Source organism: Protomyctophum bolini, assembly GCF_963924005.1.
Source record: "Protomyctophum bolini genome assembly, chromosome: 12".
Lineage (NCBI taxonomy): Eukaryota > Metazoa > Chordata > Actinopteri > Myctophiformes > Myctophidae > Protomyctophum > Protomyctophum bolini.
In genome coordinates, this window is record NC_137873.1 from 6077990 (window position 1) to 6094902 (window position 16913).

The window sequence follows — 16913 nt, forward strand, 5'->3', positions numbered from 1 at the left end:
TGTCGTCCACTTACGTATTTGTCCCAAAGTGACGTAAGTGGATGACCCTCGGTAGGCTCTCAGAAACTACAAGGGACTGGACAGGTAGGGTTGCCGTAGCTAGCCTAGCCGCGAAGGACACGGTCTCTCGCCTACACAACAACGAGTTGTGGCTACTCCACAACAACAAGTCAGTATGGCTACTCCATGGAAGTTTTTGGACGAGATAATTTTAAATACATATTGGCAGAATCTGCGTTAGGGTCGTTATATTATGAACCAGAAATATACGGAGGAAGGAATGCATTGACGGGGACAACACTGGCACTGCTAGTTGCTGTGGATGGACTGATGCCTGCTGGAGCGACCTAGCTATAGTAGCTAGTAGCTTTCCCTGAACCAGTACGTCGCACACACAAACTTTTCTGCCCAGGAAAAGCCCAGATAGTGTTGACTGTTTTACTGAGAAGTGGGGACATGCGTTCAGGATGCCTCAAACTGGAAGTTGCAACCGAAGCCCGATGGACCAAGAGGGACATTCAGATTTAAGTAAGTGTTCAATGTATTTACAGCTTATGTGTGTGTGTGTGTGTGTGTGTGTGTGTCGCCACACCGTATTGTTTACATAAGTGTCAGAGGATATAGGCACGGCTTCAGCCTACAACTTTTCGGTCCAAACATCTTCTATTCATTCATTCAATTCAAAACTGTATGTATGGCATGCCATCTGAAGCAATGTACAGTATTAGCCATGGGCTCGTATGTTTCAGGGTTAGCAATGTAAACATTCAAGTGTTATACCTGTGTCCATTCATTCACTTAGGTCAGCCCAGATGGTACTACAGAAGGCTGATGAAGCTGAAGATGTCTTTGATGGACTGATGGTGAGCCATACATACTCAACTCAAACTTCATACATAAAGCACATTACTGTATTTGCTGTATTTAGTTTGACCCCCTAGAAAACTAGAGGGAATATCATTTTCAATAAAGGTTCACATATTTATATATGCTTTTACAAAGACCAGTGGTCAACCAAAGTCCCGTAAAATGTAGTAAATATACTGTCATTTATACTATAGGCCTACTGTGTCTCACACACTGTAGTATTGAATTGTATCTGTAAATCACAACAGATGACAGCGAATTGACTTTTAACCTTTTGTAATATCTCAAAAGAAGAAAAAAAGATCATTATCAAAAGTAAGCAACAAACTATACTATAAAACTGATGACAACATTGTACAAATTACTCAAGCAAAGTGCCTTGCACTGATTCATAATCAAACTATTTGTATAGCACCTTTTATGACATGCAATGCAGCTCAAAGTGCTTTACAGAGCAATGGAGAGAAAAACGCAAGGCATAAAACATTGAAATAGAAGGCAGTCATGTAGGTTGGAAGGTCACAGATTCCGTTGTTTTCTTTGGCAGTATTCTGCAGTCCAGAATTGCAGTAATCGAGCCCAGAAAAAACAAAGGCATGGATCAGTGTTTTTGCATCATCTACTGACTGACAGGCTCTGATTCATGCAATATTTCTAAAGGTAAAAAAAGGCAATCTTGGTAACATGATTGTGTGAATACTTTCTACAAGTCAGGTTGCCAAGTCTGCTTATTATTATCATTGATATTTGATATAGTTGTAGCCTACCTACTAATTTGGTCGGTAATCTTAACAGTCCAATACCCAAGTGTACATCACATGAAACATACTGCACATAGCCTACACACTCAGTCGTCCATTCCAGTAATCATTTAGTGCTTTCACCATTACTGACTCTTGTCTTGTCTCACCACAGCATGTGCGTCTCCTGTCCTGGCCAGAAGCTGCTCCAGCGACATGTCATCATGCAGAACCACCTGCCTCAGTGACCTCTGACTAATGCACTTGTATGATTGTACATTTAGTTTCCAGTTCAACCATAGACCCCTGTTTTTATAGATTTATGTAAATCAGTACTATTAAAAGATAGTTGATTTGATGTCAAGTTTGTTTTATTTTTTCTCATGTAGGCCTATTGTATTTATACATTTTGACCAATTCCTAATACTCTGAGGCTCAAACTGTCAATATTGCATCAAAGGCCACCGTGATACAAATCATTCACATGTCTGTTTATACAAACAAGACCACAATGGAAATAAGTGTGACTTTATGTCAGTGAATGTGTTTTATTGTACTGTAACATAAGGTTTAAAAAACAAGGCCACACAGGCAAAGTTTGTCCTCCTACTCAGATTACAAAAATCGGACAGTGTGCAAGAATCCCAGAAGAAAAAGGATCTAATCAATATTGCTATATAAAAATACTCTGTTACAAGTAAAAGTCCAGAATTAAAATTGTACTTGCACAACAATATTGGTAAAGGCTTAGGAGTAGTACATGTCTAATATTTGAAAATGAGATCACATTCTTTTATCAATCCAGATTGTGTTCAATAGCAACATACAAAGTAAATTGTATCTATATAATATACTGTATACTTGGGAGTTCCTTGAAAGCCACTTATTCATCTCTTGAGTTGAAGACAGCCACCGAGACCTCAGCTCCTGCAACAAATAAAGTATTATGCAATTATGGGCCTCTGACCAATCATGAGACAATATGGTAAACAATAAGGTTTTTTATTTTAGCAAAACATTTGAAAAATAGCAAATGTACAAGCTCGCAGCACGGCACCAACTCCAAGTGACGCACTGAGCTTGTATATCTGCTATTTTTGAATAGCCAATGCAAATACAGATGCTTTCCCGGTTTTAAATGCTTTTATGTTTGGTTTGTAGTTTGCAGCTTGATATGGAAAAATGTAGCTCTGTTCCATAGCCTTACTCTGAGGCTATGGACCAGAGCTAGGAAAAATGGTGGCGTTTATGTGGAGGGTGTTCCAGTTACAAACAGCAACAAAATCTTTATAATGCTGTAAGCATCAGAGACACTCGGTATGTCAAATTAATTTATAGACATCACAACAACAACCACGTGTAACAACAACCATGTATTTTGAAAGGAAATGCATGTGGTCTCCTCCTGTAATGCAATCGCCATTCATTCAGTGTCTGGTGTACTGTACACAGCATTGTAGCTTTAGTTTATTATGACAATAATGACATACCTCTGTTCTGCAACTTATTCTGCTTCGATGATGATGATGCTCCGCGTCAATTCTTCCATTAGATTGCGGTTGAACTGGAAGATATCTGCGTTGGTGAAATGTTCACTGCACACCCAAAGTGGTTCACACAGCTGGGATTGCATCTGTACTTCATAACGATTTCTAAAAACAAAGCCAGCCAGTGGAATTTCGAGTCCGACACTGCGCACGTTCGAAATCACTACTATTACGCTACTTACTATCAGAGACTACTAACTACTATACCACCACTACTGCTGTTACTATTACAACCGCTAAATATTAGCTATTATTATTACTTCTATCGCTTTCAAGTCAACTCTAAACAACACGAGAAACTTTCAGATGACAGCTTCCTGGGGGCTGCCTCACTGCCTCTCTGTCTGTCGCGCAATGCACTGTGGGTATTGTAGGAAATGATATTACCGTGCCTCAGCTCATTACATGACTCGTTCTCCGCAGCGGTTTCGCCAAATGTAAATATTTTTATTGTTTTCATGAACGGATATCATACTAAAGCATGACAAAGGCCATATAATAGTGGCGAACCGATCCTTTAAGCTGCAATGGACGTAAGTCCTCGTGGGTTCAAACCCCACTCCTGGTATAACTTCTTTGTGTTTGTAGAGTGTATATCAATACAATATCTACTTACCTATTTCCAATCCAATTCTCCAAGATTCTCTCCCAGCTATGCCATTGCTGTGATCACCTTATTCTTGGCCCTTCTCGAGGGCAGCAATTGCGGCTCCCAAAAAAGTACAATAGCTGTCACACTCACCTTATTCGAGGCTTTCTCTTTCGATAGGAAAAACTCCTGGGAACATGTGCATCTGCCACCAGGATGCCCGAGTGGTTAAGGCGTTGCATTTAAGCTGCAATGGACGTAAGTCCTCGTGGGTTCAAACCCCACTCCTGGTATAACTTCTTTGTGTTTGTAGAGTGTATATCAATCCAATATCTACTTACCTATTTACAATCCAATTCTCCAAGGTTCTCTCCCAGCTATGCCATTGCTGGGATCACCTTATTCTTGGCCCTTCTCGAGGGCAGCAATTGCGGCTCCCAAAAAATATACACTAGCTGTCAGTCATACACCTTATTCGAGGCTTTCTCTTTCGATAGGAAAAAGCCTGGGAATAGGTGCATCTGCCACCAGGATGGCCGAGTGGTTAAGGCGTTGCATTTAAGCTGCAATGGACGTAAGTCCTCGTGGGTTCAAACCCCACTCCTGGTATCAACATCTCACACTGCAGTCTCCTGTAGCCAAACTCTCCACAGCTCTGTCTGCTCTCCACCGAGAGTAAGAAGAGCTGTGATCACCTTATTCTTGGTCCTTCTCCAGGGCAGAAACTGCGGCTCCCAAAAAATGTACACTAGCTGTCACAAAGTTATTCACCTTTATCGAGGCTTTCTCTTTCGATAGGAAAAAGCCTGGGAACATGTCCATCTGACACCAGGATGGCCGAGTGGTTAAGGCGTTGCATTTAATCTGCAATGGATGTAAGTCCTCGTGGGTTCAAACCCCACTCCTGGTATAACTTCTTTGTGTTTGTAGAGTGTATATCAATCCAATATCTACTTACCTATTTCCAATCCAATTCTCCAAGGTTCTCTCCCAGCTATGCCATTGCTGTGATCACCTTATTCTTGTTCCTTCTCGAGGGCAGCAATTGCGGCTCCCAAAAAATGTACATTAGCTGTCAGTCATACACCTTATTCGATGCCCTCTTTCGATAGGAAAAAGCCTGGGAACAGGTGCATCTGCCACCAGGATGGCCGAGTGGTTAAGGCGTTGCATTTAAGCTGCAATGGACGTAAGTCCTCGTGGGTTCAAACCCCACTCCTGGTATAACTTCTCTGTGTTTGTAGAGTGTATATCAATACAATATCTACTTACCTATTTCCAAGGTTCTCTCCCAGCTATGCCATTGCTGTGATCACCTTATTCTTGGCCCTTCTCGAGGGCAGCAATTGCGGCTCCCAAAAAATATACACTAGCCGTCAGTCATACACCTTTTTCGAGGCTTTCTCTTTCCATAGGAAAAAGCCTTGGAACAGGTGCATCTGCCACCAGGATGGCCGAGTGGTTAAGGCGTTGCATTTAAGCTGCAATGGACGTAAGTCCTCCTGGGTTCAAACCCCACTCCTGGTATAACTTCTTTGTGTTTGTAGAGTGTATATCAATACAATATCTACTTACCTATTTCCAATCCAATTCTCCAAGATTCTTTCCCAGCTATGCCATTGCTGTGATCACCTTATTCTTGGCCCTTCTCGAGGGCAGCAATTGCTGCTCCCAAAAAATGTACAATAGCTCACACTCACACCTTATTCGAGGCTTTCTCTTTCGATAGGAAAAAGCCTGGGAACAGGTGCATCTGCCACCAGGATGGCCGAGTGGTTAAGGCGTTGCATTTAAGCTGCAATGGACGTAAGTCCTCGTGGGTTCAAACCCCACTCCTGGTATAACTTCTTTGTGTTTGTAGAGTGTATATCAATACAATATCTACTTACCTATTTCCAATCCATTTCTCCAAGGTTCTCTCCCAGCTATGCCATTGCTGTGATCACCTTATTCTTGGCCCTTCTCGAGGGCAGCAATTGTGGCTCCCAAAAAATGTACACTAGCTGTCACAGTCACACCTTATTCGAGGCTTTCTCTTTCGATAGGAAAAAGCCTGGGAACATGTGCATCTGCCACCAGGATGGCCGAGTGGTTAAGGCGTTGCATTTAAGCTGCAATGGATGTAAGTCCTCGTGGGTTCAAACCCCACTCCTGGTATAACTTCTTTGTGTTTGTAGAGTGTATATCAATACAATATCTACTTACCTATTTCCAATCCAATTCTCCTAAGGTTTCCCCCATCTATGCCATTGCTGTGATCACCTTATTCTTGGCCCTTCTCGAGGGCAGCAATTGCGGCTCCCAAAGAATATACACTAGCTGTCAGTCATACACCTTATTCGAGGCTTTCTCTTTCGATAGGAAAAAGCCTGGGAACAGGTGCATCTGCCACCAGGATGGCCGAGTGGTTAAGGCGTTGCATTTAAGCTGCAATGGACGTAAGTCCTCGTGGGTTCAAACCCCACTCCTGGTATCAACATCTCACACTGCAGTCTCCTGTAGCCAGACTCTCCACAGCTCTGTCTGCTCTCCACCGAGAGTAAGCGGAGCTGTGATCACCTTATTCTTGGTCCTTCTCCATTGCAGAAACTGCGGCTCCCAAAAAATGTACACTAGCTGTCACAAAGTTATACACCTTTATCGAGGCTTTCTCTTTCGATAGGAAAAAGCCTGGGAACATGTGCATCTGCCACCAGGATGGCCGAGTGGTTAAGGCGTTGCATTTAAGCTGCAATGGATGTAAGTCCTCGTGGGTTCAAACCCCACTCCTGGTATAAAGTCTTTGTGTTTGTAGAGTGTATATCAATACAATATCTACTTACCTATTTCCAATCCAATTCTCCAAGGTTTCCCCCAGCTATGCCATTGCTGTGATCACCTAATTCTTGGCACTTCTCGAGGGCAGCAATTGCGGCTCCCAAAAAATGTACACTAGCTGTCACAAAGTCATACACCTTATTTGAGGCTTTCTCTTTCAATAGGAAAAAGCCTGGGAACATGTGCATCTGCCACCAGGATAGCCTCGGAAACCCAGACGTTTTTATTTCCAGGGAGGAAAAAAAAGTCTGGGTCCGAGTCCACTTCAATTGGGCATAGAGTCGCGCAAACATTGCTCACTCTCTGCTGATTTCTGATTGTCGGCACCTTTGTAAAATTGACATACACACGCACACATGGGCTGCGTCCGAAATCATTCCCTATGCCCCATATAGTGCACTACTTTGAGGTTCCGCCATTTTGTTATAGTGTCCGAATATGTAGTGAGCATTTTTGCACCCTAACGTAGTGGACTGTATCCCACAATGCACCGGGAATTGTAGGGAGCATCCGATGGTCACTACAAAAACACAGCGAAGCAAATCTGCCCCATAATGCATTGCGCAAGCTCGCTCTTGAGCGCACATGCACGCGTTTGCGCACGTGCGCTGCTTCTGCATGCATGCGCTCATTGCACTCCAACTCAGAAGAGGCAGAAGTTGAACCAGCGAAAGAAATCAACACAAATGTACTTTTTAAACTTTCGTTTTCCCCTCTTTTCTTCCCTGGCGGATCTCGAAGCTACAGATCTCGAGACAAATGATCTGTGCATTTATTTGAAATTGTTTTATTTTATTTATAATAAATCTACTCATTTGCAATAGTATTACTACGGTAATCTGATTCATTGTATCACCCAGGCCCAGCGCATGACGTTGGGAGAGGAATCAGTTGCTTGCTGTAGAATATATTTGTGAGATTCTTTATCACAAACGTAGGCTAAATACATGCATGTGAGACACATATTAATTGTGTCCGAACATATGTTTTATTAATATTAATTAATTCCTGCCATGAAAAAATATGCTATCTAACATTATTTCATTGAATTGCGATAAATGCATTAAAACTTCATTGTGTAGGCAGTAATTTATTGGACTGCTGTTTCTGTTAACACCAAACGTCCGTATTGTGAGCAGAGCTTGTAGATCGGCTACTTTTGGTAATTCTTTACCAAAAGTACCCAAGTAAAAGTATACAAGCTCACAACACGGACGTCGCGCGTTGCTTATAGATCGGCTATTTTTGCCGTATCCCCCCCGCCCCAGTATTAGCGGGGGTTCATGTGGTCAATCATGCTGCTGATATTTTCATATTATTGTCAAGGTTGTGCACTGTTTTCATATTGCTGGATAATGGATATAGCCTAATATTAATTTATTGATAATAATCATAGGCCCATTGTTATGGGCCTATGATTATTATCAATAAATTAATAAGATTTTAAAATAACCTTTTTATTATAGATATATAGGCCTAAATGCCTGCAAACATATTTTCATTAACCTATTTTTTCTTTATTCATTCATGAATTTAAAAATAACTTTACAAACTGTCCTTGCAGGGAGGTGACAGCCTGCAGTCACTTATTTGATACTAATGATACTAGTGGAAATTCAGCAGCAGCGTTTTGATTGGTTTCTTGTAGTCAGTTGATTCTTCATATCCAAATGAGTGAAACGGCCGGGATGATTTGTTTATTTTTCAAACAGTTCTTTATGAGGCGATCTGAAAAAACCTAATGGGGATTTCATGCAAATAAAAAGTACATGAACCCGCGGACCTACAGCGCCCTCTACCGATATTGACGTCAGAGTCGGTGCTCCCCATACAGGGAGTATTGTCCCAAATCATCACTATAGAGTCCACTAGAGTCTGGATCCCCATACAGGGAGTATTGTCCCAAATCATCACTATAGAGTCCACTAGAGTCTGGATCCCCGTATGGGGGATAGGGAGTAGGGAACAACCCTAGCAATTCGGACGCAGCCCATGTACACACACACACACACACTCTCTCTCTCTGTCGCTCTAAGTAATTAGTCTCATGTCGGCGCAGCTGCGCATAGTTTCTCCCGGCGGATCCTGCCGGGAGCTGCCTATACCATAAAAAACATAAGTGAGTTCCAGGCTACCACCAGGATGGCCGAGTGGTTAAGGCGTTGCATTTAAGCTGCAATGGACGTAAGTCCTCGTGGGTTCAAACCCCACTCCTGGTATAACGTCTTTGTGTTTGTAGAGTGTATATCAATACAATCTAATTGCCTTTTTCCAATCCAATGGATGGATGGAAACCGGTGATGTGACAATAATGTTGATTCTGAGTGCAGAATTGCAACAACTATAGAAGTTGTAAAGGAAGTGCACTTTGGTATTTACTGGGATGTACACCGCAGATGGATCAGCAATACGGTGTGTGGGATTCATTTCTCTCCCAAACATCTGGTTCGTCAACACAAAGGTTGCTTGTAGTAGAATAACCGGTGAAGGCCAGAGGAAGTCAAAACAACAGTGCATAAATCAGTGACAGAGCATGAACGTACGTCTTTTTTCCCAACGCCTCATAGTGTCACCTTTTGTGTCTTCTGGTGTGTGTGTGTGTGGGGGGGGGGGGGGTTGATTTGCGTACAGTACTGTACAGTCACGTCTTCCTTGGAGAATAACAATAGGCTCATTTCACAATGGCCTGTTGTGCGTGTGTGTGTGTGTTTCACTATAGTCGGAATGAACACAACATTGAGAAAGTTTAAGGGTTTTTTTTAACAATAAATTCATGAACGGACCCTGGAGTGTTTGTGGAGGAGGTTGTGGCGTGATCGTCTCGCATAGACGACTCATCCTCCTGCAGGAACCTGTGGGAGGAAGAGGGGAAAGAGAGAGGGAGACAAGTAGGGAGAGAGCGAGGGGGAAAAGGGAATGGAGCGGTACAGGGGATGCTGAGGCTGAGGTGGTGACAGGGATGGAGGAGGGATAGGAAAAGCATAGAGGATTGTGGGTGGTTTTGGGGGCGGGTGTACAAATAGGGTGGTTTTAGCGTGGAGGGCAGCGGGGTCACGGTGTGTTCCTCCACCTCCTGAACATCTGTTGTTCCAACTCCAACTTAACGTTGTCTGTATCCATCTATTAAATATAAATCATATATTAATTTATGATTAAGAATATATATACATCCTCTGGGTGGCTGAAATTCCCCTGCAACTATAGGTAACCTAATTCTACAAATGTAATTATATATATTGTGTCTTTTTTGTCTTAGCAGTGGCATAAGGGAGGGGTAGCAAGCAATGCACCGCTGTGGGGCCTCCAGCAGCGGGGGGGGGGGGGGGGGCACACTGTTAACCCATTCTGACCTGAGATCAGATTCTAAAAATGTCTTCTACATCCTGACAGTTTTCCATTCTGACCTGAGATCAGATTAAAAAAATGTCTTCTATGTCAGTCGCTCTTCGATTTTTCAAAAATAGCAGACCTACAAGCTCGTAGCGCGCCACTCGGTGGCGCGCTATGAGCTTGTAGGTCTGCTATTTTTCAATAGCTAAAGCACAACGTAATGCTAACACCAAAAGGGGTTCAACTTCCTGGACCCAGTCCCGGACGTTGAATTTGTGTTACATTTGTGTTATATCGGCTGCAGCAGTGCAAATTCGTCCTGGCAATTGTCTTTTATTGGCTGCAAGCATAATATAGCAGCATATTTGTATTTTGGATGGGTCATTAATCGCATGTGATTGCATCTGATTTCGTGCACACATTCTTTAGGAATGTAATCCAATAATTACTGAAGCAAGCACTGTTATTAACGTGATGTTATAGGCTAGTGGTGAAAACCCCCCCTCCTTGCAGGGCGGCCATTGGCTATACACTAACACTACACTACACACCAGCTCAGTGGCCTTGTGGTTAGAGTGTCTGCCCTGAGACGGGGAGGTCGGGGGTTCGATCCCCGGCCGGGTCATACCAAAGACTGTAAAAATGGGACCCAGTGCCTCCCTGCTCGACACTCAGCATCAAAGGGTTGGATTGGGGTTGGGAAGTGAAGAGGTGGCTTCACCTCCCAATGTATGAATGAATGAACCATTGTGAGGCGCTTTGAGTAGGCACATAGCGCATAGAAAAGCGCCATAAAAATGCAATTCATTATTATTATTATTATTACACTGTGGTGAAAGGACACCCCTCCTTGCAGGGCGACCTCGGGATTGTCAGCGACGCCACTGAGGCCCCGGCAGGGAAAAGGCCTTTCTTCTGTGGTATAACAGGTCCCGGCAGGAAAAGGTCTTTCGTCTCTGATCTGGGGAGACGGTACAGGTCCCGGGCAGGAAAAGGTCTTTCGTCTCTGATCTGGGGAGACGGTACAGGTCCCCGGCAGGGAGAGGCCGGCCAGGCCAGGTGAGAGATAGCTTTTTCTCCCTGTAGGGACCAACAGATACAGGCCGTGGAGGAGGAGCAGCTCCATTATAGTCTTGGCTGCCTGCCAGCCCAGGGCAGGCCATTCTCTTCTTCTTTCAAAGGTCTCCATTCAGACTGAGGAACTATACACTTTTACAACATGACTCCTTTCCTTTTTAGAGCAGCTCGGCTATTCTCTCTCTCTCTCTCTCTCTCTCTCTCTCTCTCTCTTTCTCTCTCTCTTTCTCTCTTTCTCTCTCTCTTCTTTTTCTGATCTTGTTTCTATGTGGGTTTTTTTAACGTTTAATGTGAAGGGCAAATTGCATCTGAATATGTAAATATAGTAATAGTGTAGCTACACTGAATGCTGACAATGCACTTAATTGTTCATGGCTGATTTCATAGAAATATGGGATTTGAAATGCTACTTAAAGTAGGTTATAGTTAAATGTATAACATGTTGCCATATATTGGTTGTTGATGGTTAGGCTACCCCAACTTTCAGCAGCTGTCAAAGATTCCCCTAGGGTGGTTGGTGAAGGAAATTCTTGGTAAGAAATGTACATGTATTCCCAGATTGTATTGATATCCCCTGGCCTGACTATAGTCAAAACCTTCCCATCCAAACAATGACAGACAGGTGTCATTAGTGCTGATCATGAACAGCTGTGGGACGAGCAGCAAGCCTTACAACCTCTGCTGAGGGCCAGCCAGCCCTCACTTCTTCCTCAGCACTTTAAGTAACTCACGTATGCAGCAATGGGAAGCAGCCATGTTGTTCTTGTTGCAGTGAGTTTGCCCAAGAAGGTAAAAGCTTTTTGATTTGTTTCCAGTGTGCATTAAATTGTAGGTCTGTTGCAGATAGAAGATAGCTCCGCCCCCTTCATGAAACAGCTGTGAAAGACGGCTCATGCACGTGCAAAGCCAGCCCAGGGAACCAGACAAACCAGGCACAAGTTAAACTGCAACACCGGTTACAAATTCAAGTTCACAAATGAAATGACCAATTGCAGATTCATCCCCTGGCATGGGGTATAATCATGGGGGCAGTGTGCAAAGATGGCCACTACACACTAGTAGTAAGTGAACTTTAATGACTGCAAATTATGCAGCTATATTTACAACTAATATTTTGAAGTATTAATGTATCCTGTTCCTGTATCTGCTGAAGGTCATGTATCCCAGTGAGAACAAAAGCATTTTTGTGGACCCAATGTCAGCTACACCCCAGAAGGTGAAGCAAAGTGAAACTGCAACAAAGGCAAGTAAATCCAAGATCTATTGTGCTTCATTGTAAATTATGTTCAATGGTATCTGACGTGCACGTGACAAACGGTTTTGTTTATTCTTCAGAGCTTAAATAGAAATTACATTAGTATTCCCAGATTGTATTAATATCCCCTGGCCTGACTATATAGTCAAAAGCTTCCCATCCAAACAATGACAGACAGGTGTCATTAGTGGGACGAGCAGCAAACCTTAAAACCTCTGCTGAGGTTTTACTCACGTATGCAGCAATGGGAAGCAGCCATCTTGTTCTTGCGAAGGATGAGAGGCGGTGGCAGTGTGAGACCGTCCCCCATCCTCGCCAAACGGGATGTGACATCATGTGGGGTGCTTGTATACTATAAGTAAAGTAATTATATAGACTATAATTTATATCCTAGTAACACTTTCATACATTCTAAAAGAACACCGCTAACACTAACCTGTATTTTAAGATTGCAGAGCAGCTGCTCTTAGGGACTATAGCCTATGCGGGACTGTGCAATGACGACGTCAATAGGACAATAAGGGCCACCATTGGCATTGCGTTAACGGAGGACTCTGGTAGGCTTCTCTACGTCGTCCTCAGACGAGCCCTCCATCGGCGTCTCCGGTCATCTCGGTTCTCCATACATCTGGCCAGCTCATTTTGTGCTTTCCGCACCAGTATCTTTCTTTAGTAGCCTATATACGTCCACGTAGGTAGGTGTGGGACGTCCTCTCGATCGATGCCCGTGTGTTGGTTCCCACAATACAAGCTTTTTGGCCGGGAGTTCTTGGTGTCTGCTTCATATACATATTAGATTTTTATTAGCCTCACCAAAAAGCAACACATTTGACTTCACTTAACTGAATAATATATTTTCAATAGATGACCTTTTGTGGGGAGGTCACCACAGGAAAGGCAGGACAGTCAGCTGCTGTGGATGACTGGGTATAGGAATTCAAACCTTTAAAGTTCTTTACATGGAGAGCACATTCTTTCTTTAATTTGATTGAAGTATTTGTTAACATTTTGCAGAATTTACAGTACATTTCAAGCAACGCAATACAAAAACCTAACTGTTTGAACTTTAACTAAATACATGAATAACAATGTGTTCCTGTTCTTTCAGATTCAATGCTCATCTTGTGCCTCATGGTATCCTCAAGTGTGCGTAGGCATTCACAGCCATAAGCCAAATGAGGAACATTTGTGCTCAGCCTCGATCCACTGTTCTGTTGGCCAGCCATCATTTTTATTTTCTTTATTTTTTGTTTAAAAACACTGCTCGCTCCTCATGCAAAACCGGGCCGCCCAACATGACACTCAGCAGAGGGAGGGATTCTGTGCAGGAAGGAGGACATGATGTTTTACAATGGATGAACCCTCTGCATTAGTTTAGTGCAAAAATGGTGTTGAATGAATAACGATGCTGTTCAGTTGATGTTATTTTATGTTTTTGGTAAAATGCCCTTGGTCAACGACATGAATGTTTGATTGAAAACAAGCGATTGTTGCTTTTTTTTTTAGTTTATAATAAAAGGTTTTATAAAAGTCAACTTTCATGCATGTAGGAGAGACAGATCAGTAGGCCTAGGATAGCTTAAAGGGACACGGTGTAGGACAGCTGAGAGGGAGATGGCTCTGGTTGGCCAAAGTAAAAGCTTTTGGCTTTGTTTCCAATGTGCATTCATTAAGTTGTAGGTCGAAGACATTTTATAATTCTGTCCTGATAGTTTGGGGAGCAAATGAGCTTTTCATTCTATGACGTCACTTGAACATACATGTAGCTCCAGAGAATTCATGTTAATTAAGCTTTTTCCAGTATGACTATGATATATGCACAGCAGACATATTGGAAAGAAATTGTGTCTCTTCCTTAAGTTCCTTCACAGGTCTTGCCAAAGTTGCCAATTCTAAATTTACAGTTCATTAAGGCTCTGTTCCATTCTGGTCAGGGGCCTGATATTGTGTTTGTTGGGTTGAGGGGGGTGCTTACTTGTTTGGTCACTCCTCATGGTTCCTTGAGGGGGATTCAAATGACCCCTAAAGGTGTGTAACACTTGAGTGTACAAATGGACCCATGAAGGTCATTTTGGTTGCATTTGTACACTCCATGTAGTGCAGGGAACAGGGCCTATTATCAGAATGTCAAATCTGTTACGGTTCGCTCACCATCACCTCCACATCCATGTGCTGTGATTGATCTATTCCAGTCAGCACCACTAGAGGGTCCCAGACCACTTCACACAGCACACCTCAACGCAGGTGTTCCCCAGCTCCTATACCTCCACACTTGAGGGACATCTGCAATCATCTCCTGAGGCTACAGAGAGACAGCCCCGCCCGGAGTTCTGACTGTGCCAGTTCATCTCCAGTCTACGGTTGGTAAAGTTAGACAGCCAGATAGGCTATAGGGCCTCAGTTCTTAGAGTTAGACAGTTAAACGTCACGCCGTTACTGTGCGTTAATTATTCTCTCTAATCTCTCCTCCTCTATGAACCTGCGGCAGGTGACAGTGGCAGGTTAAACGCCACTGACTCACCTTCTCTTCTCCTCTCCAGTGTTTCCGGGACCCGAGGACTTTTAATTCTTACCAAGAAATGAATCCATTGAATCCATCCATGCTTGGAATCCATTCCATTCCATTGGAATCCATTCCAAGCATTAGTTTTGCACAAAAAACACAACTTGGGCTGAAAACGGCCATAGCCGTCATCACAAATGTGATGAGGTCAGCACATTTTGGCACGTGGCTCTGGCCGAATTTAGCCCAAGGAGTGTTTTTTTGTGCAAAACTAATGCGTGGAATGGGTTCAGAATCATGAAAACCCCATTGTTTTACACGTCAAATGCTACTTAAAGTATAATGAAATGTAGAATATTTTGACATATAGGCTATTGGTTGTTGATGGTAACCCAACTTTCAGTAGCTGTCAAAAATGTCCCTATAGGGTGGTTGGAATATAGAAACCAATGTGGGATATGTTAGTAGACACCCTTACAAACACATTGGTGAAGAAAAATCTAGGTGAGAAATGTATTCCCAGATTTTATTAATATCCCCCTGACTAATAAACTGTAGGTTATTAAATCATCAAAGTCAAAACATGCCCAACAATAATCTGCAGATCAAAGTAAAAAAAATATATGGACAACAATAATCTTCAAAAACAATTAAAGTCCAAGCGCGCCCTCTGCGGTCACAGACTTCGACGGGTCACCGAAAGCGTCGGAACACACGACGTATCCGGAAACAACGACACCAAACAACAACCACACAAGTGACCCCCCCCCCCCCCCCCCCAACAGTGCATGCACGCCTCTCTCTCGTGTAAATCGGCGTAAAGTAAACCAAACGTCAGTGAAAAAGTCAACTGACATTTTGGCGTGAGTGACACAGTTCACACGGTCCAGTAGGTTGGAGTTCAAGCAATGCTTTCTAGTGTTTTACACTGACTTGACTGTACAGTAACGACCCGGAGCAGGAGGACGTATCACCTCACAGAAAACAGCAAACTACACACTGCAGTTAATCAACTGTTTGTGTGTGTCGTGTGTGTGTGTGTGTGTGAGTTTGTGTGCGCGCGTGCCTTTTAAACTCAGTTTTAAAAGTCAAACAGGCTGCAGCTATCTTTTCTCCAGCATTGTTGGCAACGACCGTAAAAGTTGTTGTTTGGCTGGCATATACTATAGTGCAAATTGAGATTATGATCTAAATTTATGAGCGTTTTATAATGCTTGTGCAGATGGATCGGCCCACTCTCTTTTTGCAACTTGCACGTTCGGTGTGTGTGTGTGTGTGTGTGTGTGTCGATATATGGATTTGTGTGTGTGTGTGTGACCCCCAGGGCAGGTATACACACAGGCAAGGCAGGGCGTTTAGATAAAAGTACTTTATCTATAATAGATAAAGGGATTTGATCGCCCTCTATCTGTCTCTGCGCTGGTGTGCTATAATAAGATATCATTTTCATCTGCTTAATGGCATGCTATAGTCTAGTCTCGATCGTCCTCGGTTGAACTATAGAGAGAGGAGAAAGATAATTAAGTTATATACGTATAAGCTGTGTTGTAGTTTTAAAAGTTCCTCAATTTAGCTGTACAGCAGACAGACATTATTATGGTATTTCGCGTTTTGGCTTGAGATAATTTTAAATGTGACTGTTTGTTGTATATGCTATAGGCCTACTGCTACTATAATACATTTGCTTTGAAAAATGGACCGTTCTGCATTTAAACGCCCTAATGCTGTCAACGTGAAACTTGATTTGAAAGCGCTGGCGGAAAAAACTAGAGGTATGTCTGTCTTCCGTTCTGCTGTTGATGTTAAATGTCGCAATCACTGCATTGCTCTTGGCGAATATAATCTAACCTGCATGGTGTCCAAATAAACCTGTTTTGTGATGATGGAAGGAAATAGATCAAGCTTCATTGATCTTTAATACACTTACAACAAATAAGGGGGTGTAATAATTACTAATTAGTGTACTGCAATGAGAGAATGTGGAGCTTAATGTGTTATTAATGCAGAGCTGATGATGAAAGCAACAATCTGTGCAAGGTATAATTGCACAGAAAGTCAGATTCGGTGCATCAACTCCAGAAAACTGAAAAAACTGCCTTTTTTTTAAAAAAACAAACATGACAATCCAGTTTAGTGTGTTTTTCTGTCTTGTCGAGGCTAGTTTGTGTTTGTAAAGTCAGTCAAACTG

General features: G+C 42.8%; 1 long non-coding RNA gene across 1 annotated transcript; it reads left to right on the forward strand.

Moving 5' to 3' along the window:
- Window positions 1-331: 331 nt before the first annotated feature.
- Window positions 332-1857, forward strand: LOC308326342. The gene is made up of 3 exons (XR_013965082.1): window positions 332-528; window positions 803-863; window positions 1783-1857. It is a non-coding gene; the product is annotated as an uncharacterized lncRNA (long non-coding RNA).
- The last annotated feature ends 15056 nt before the right edge of the window (window positions 1858-16913 follow it).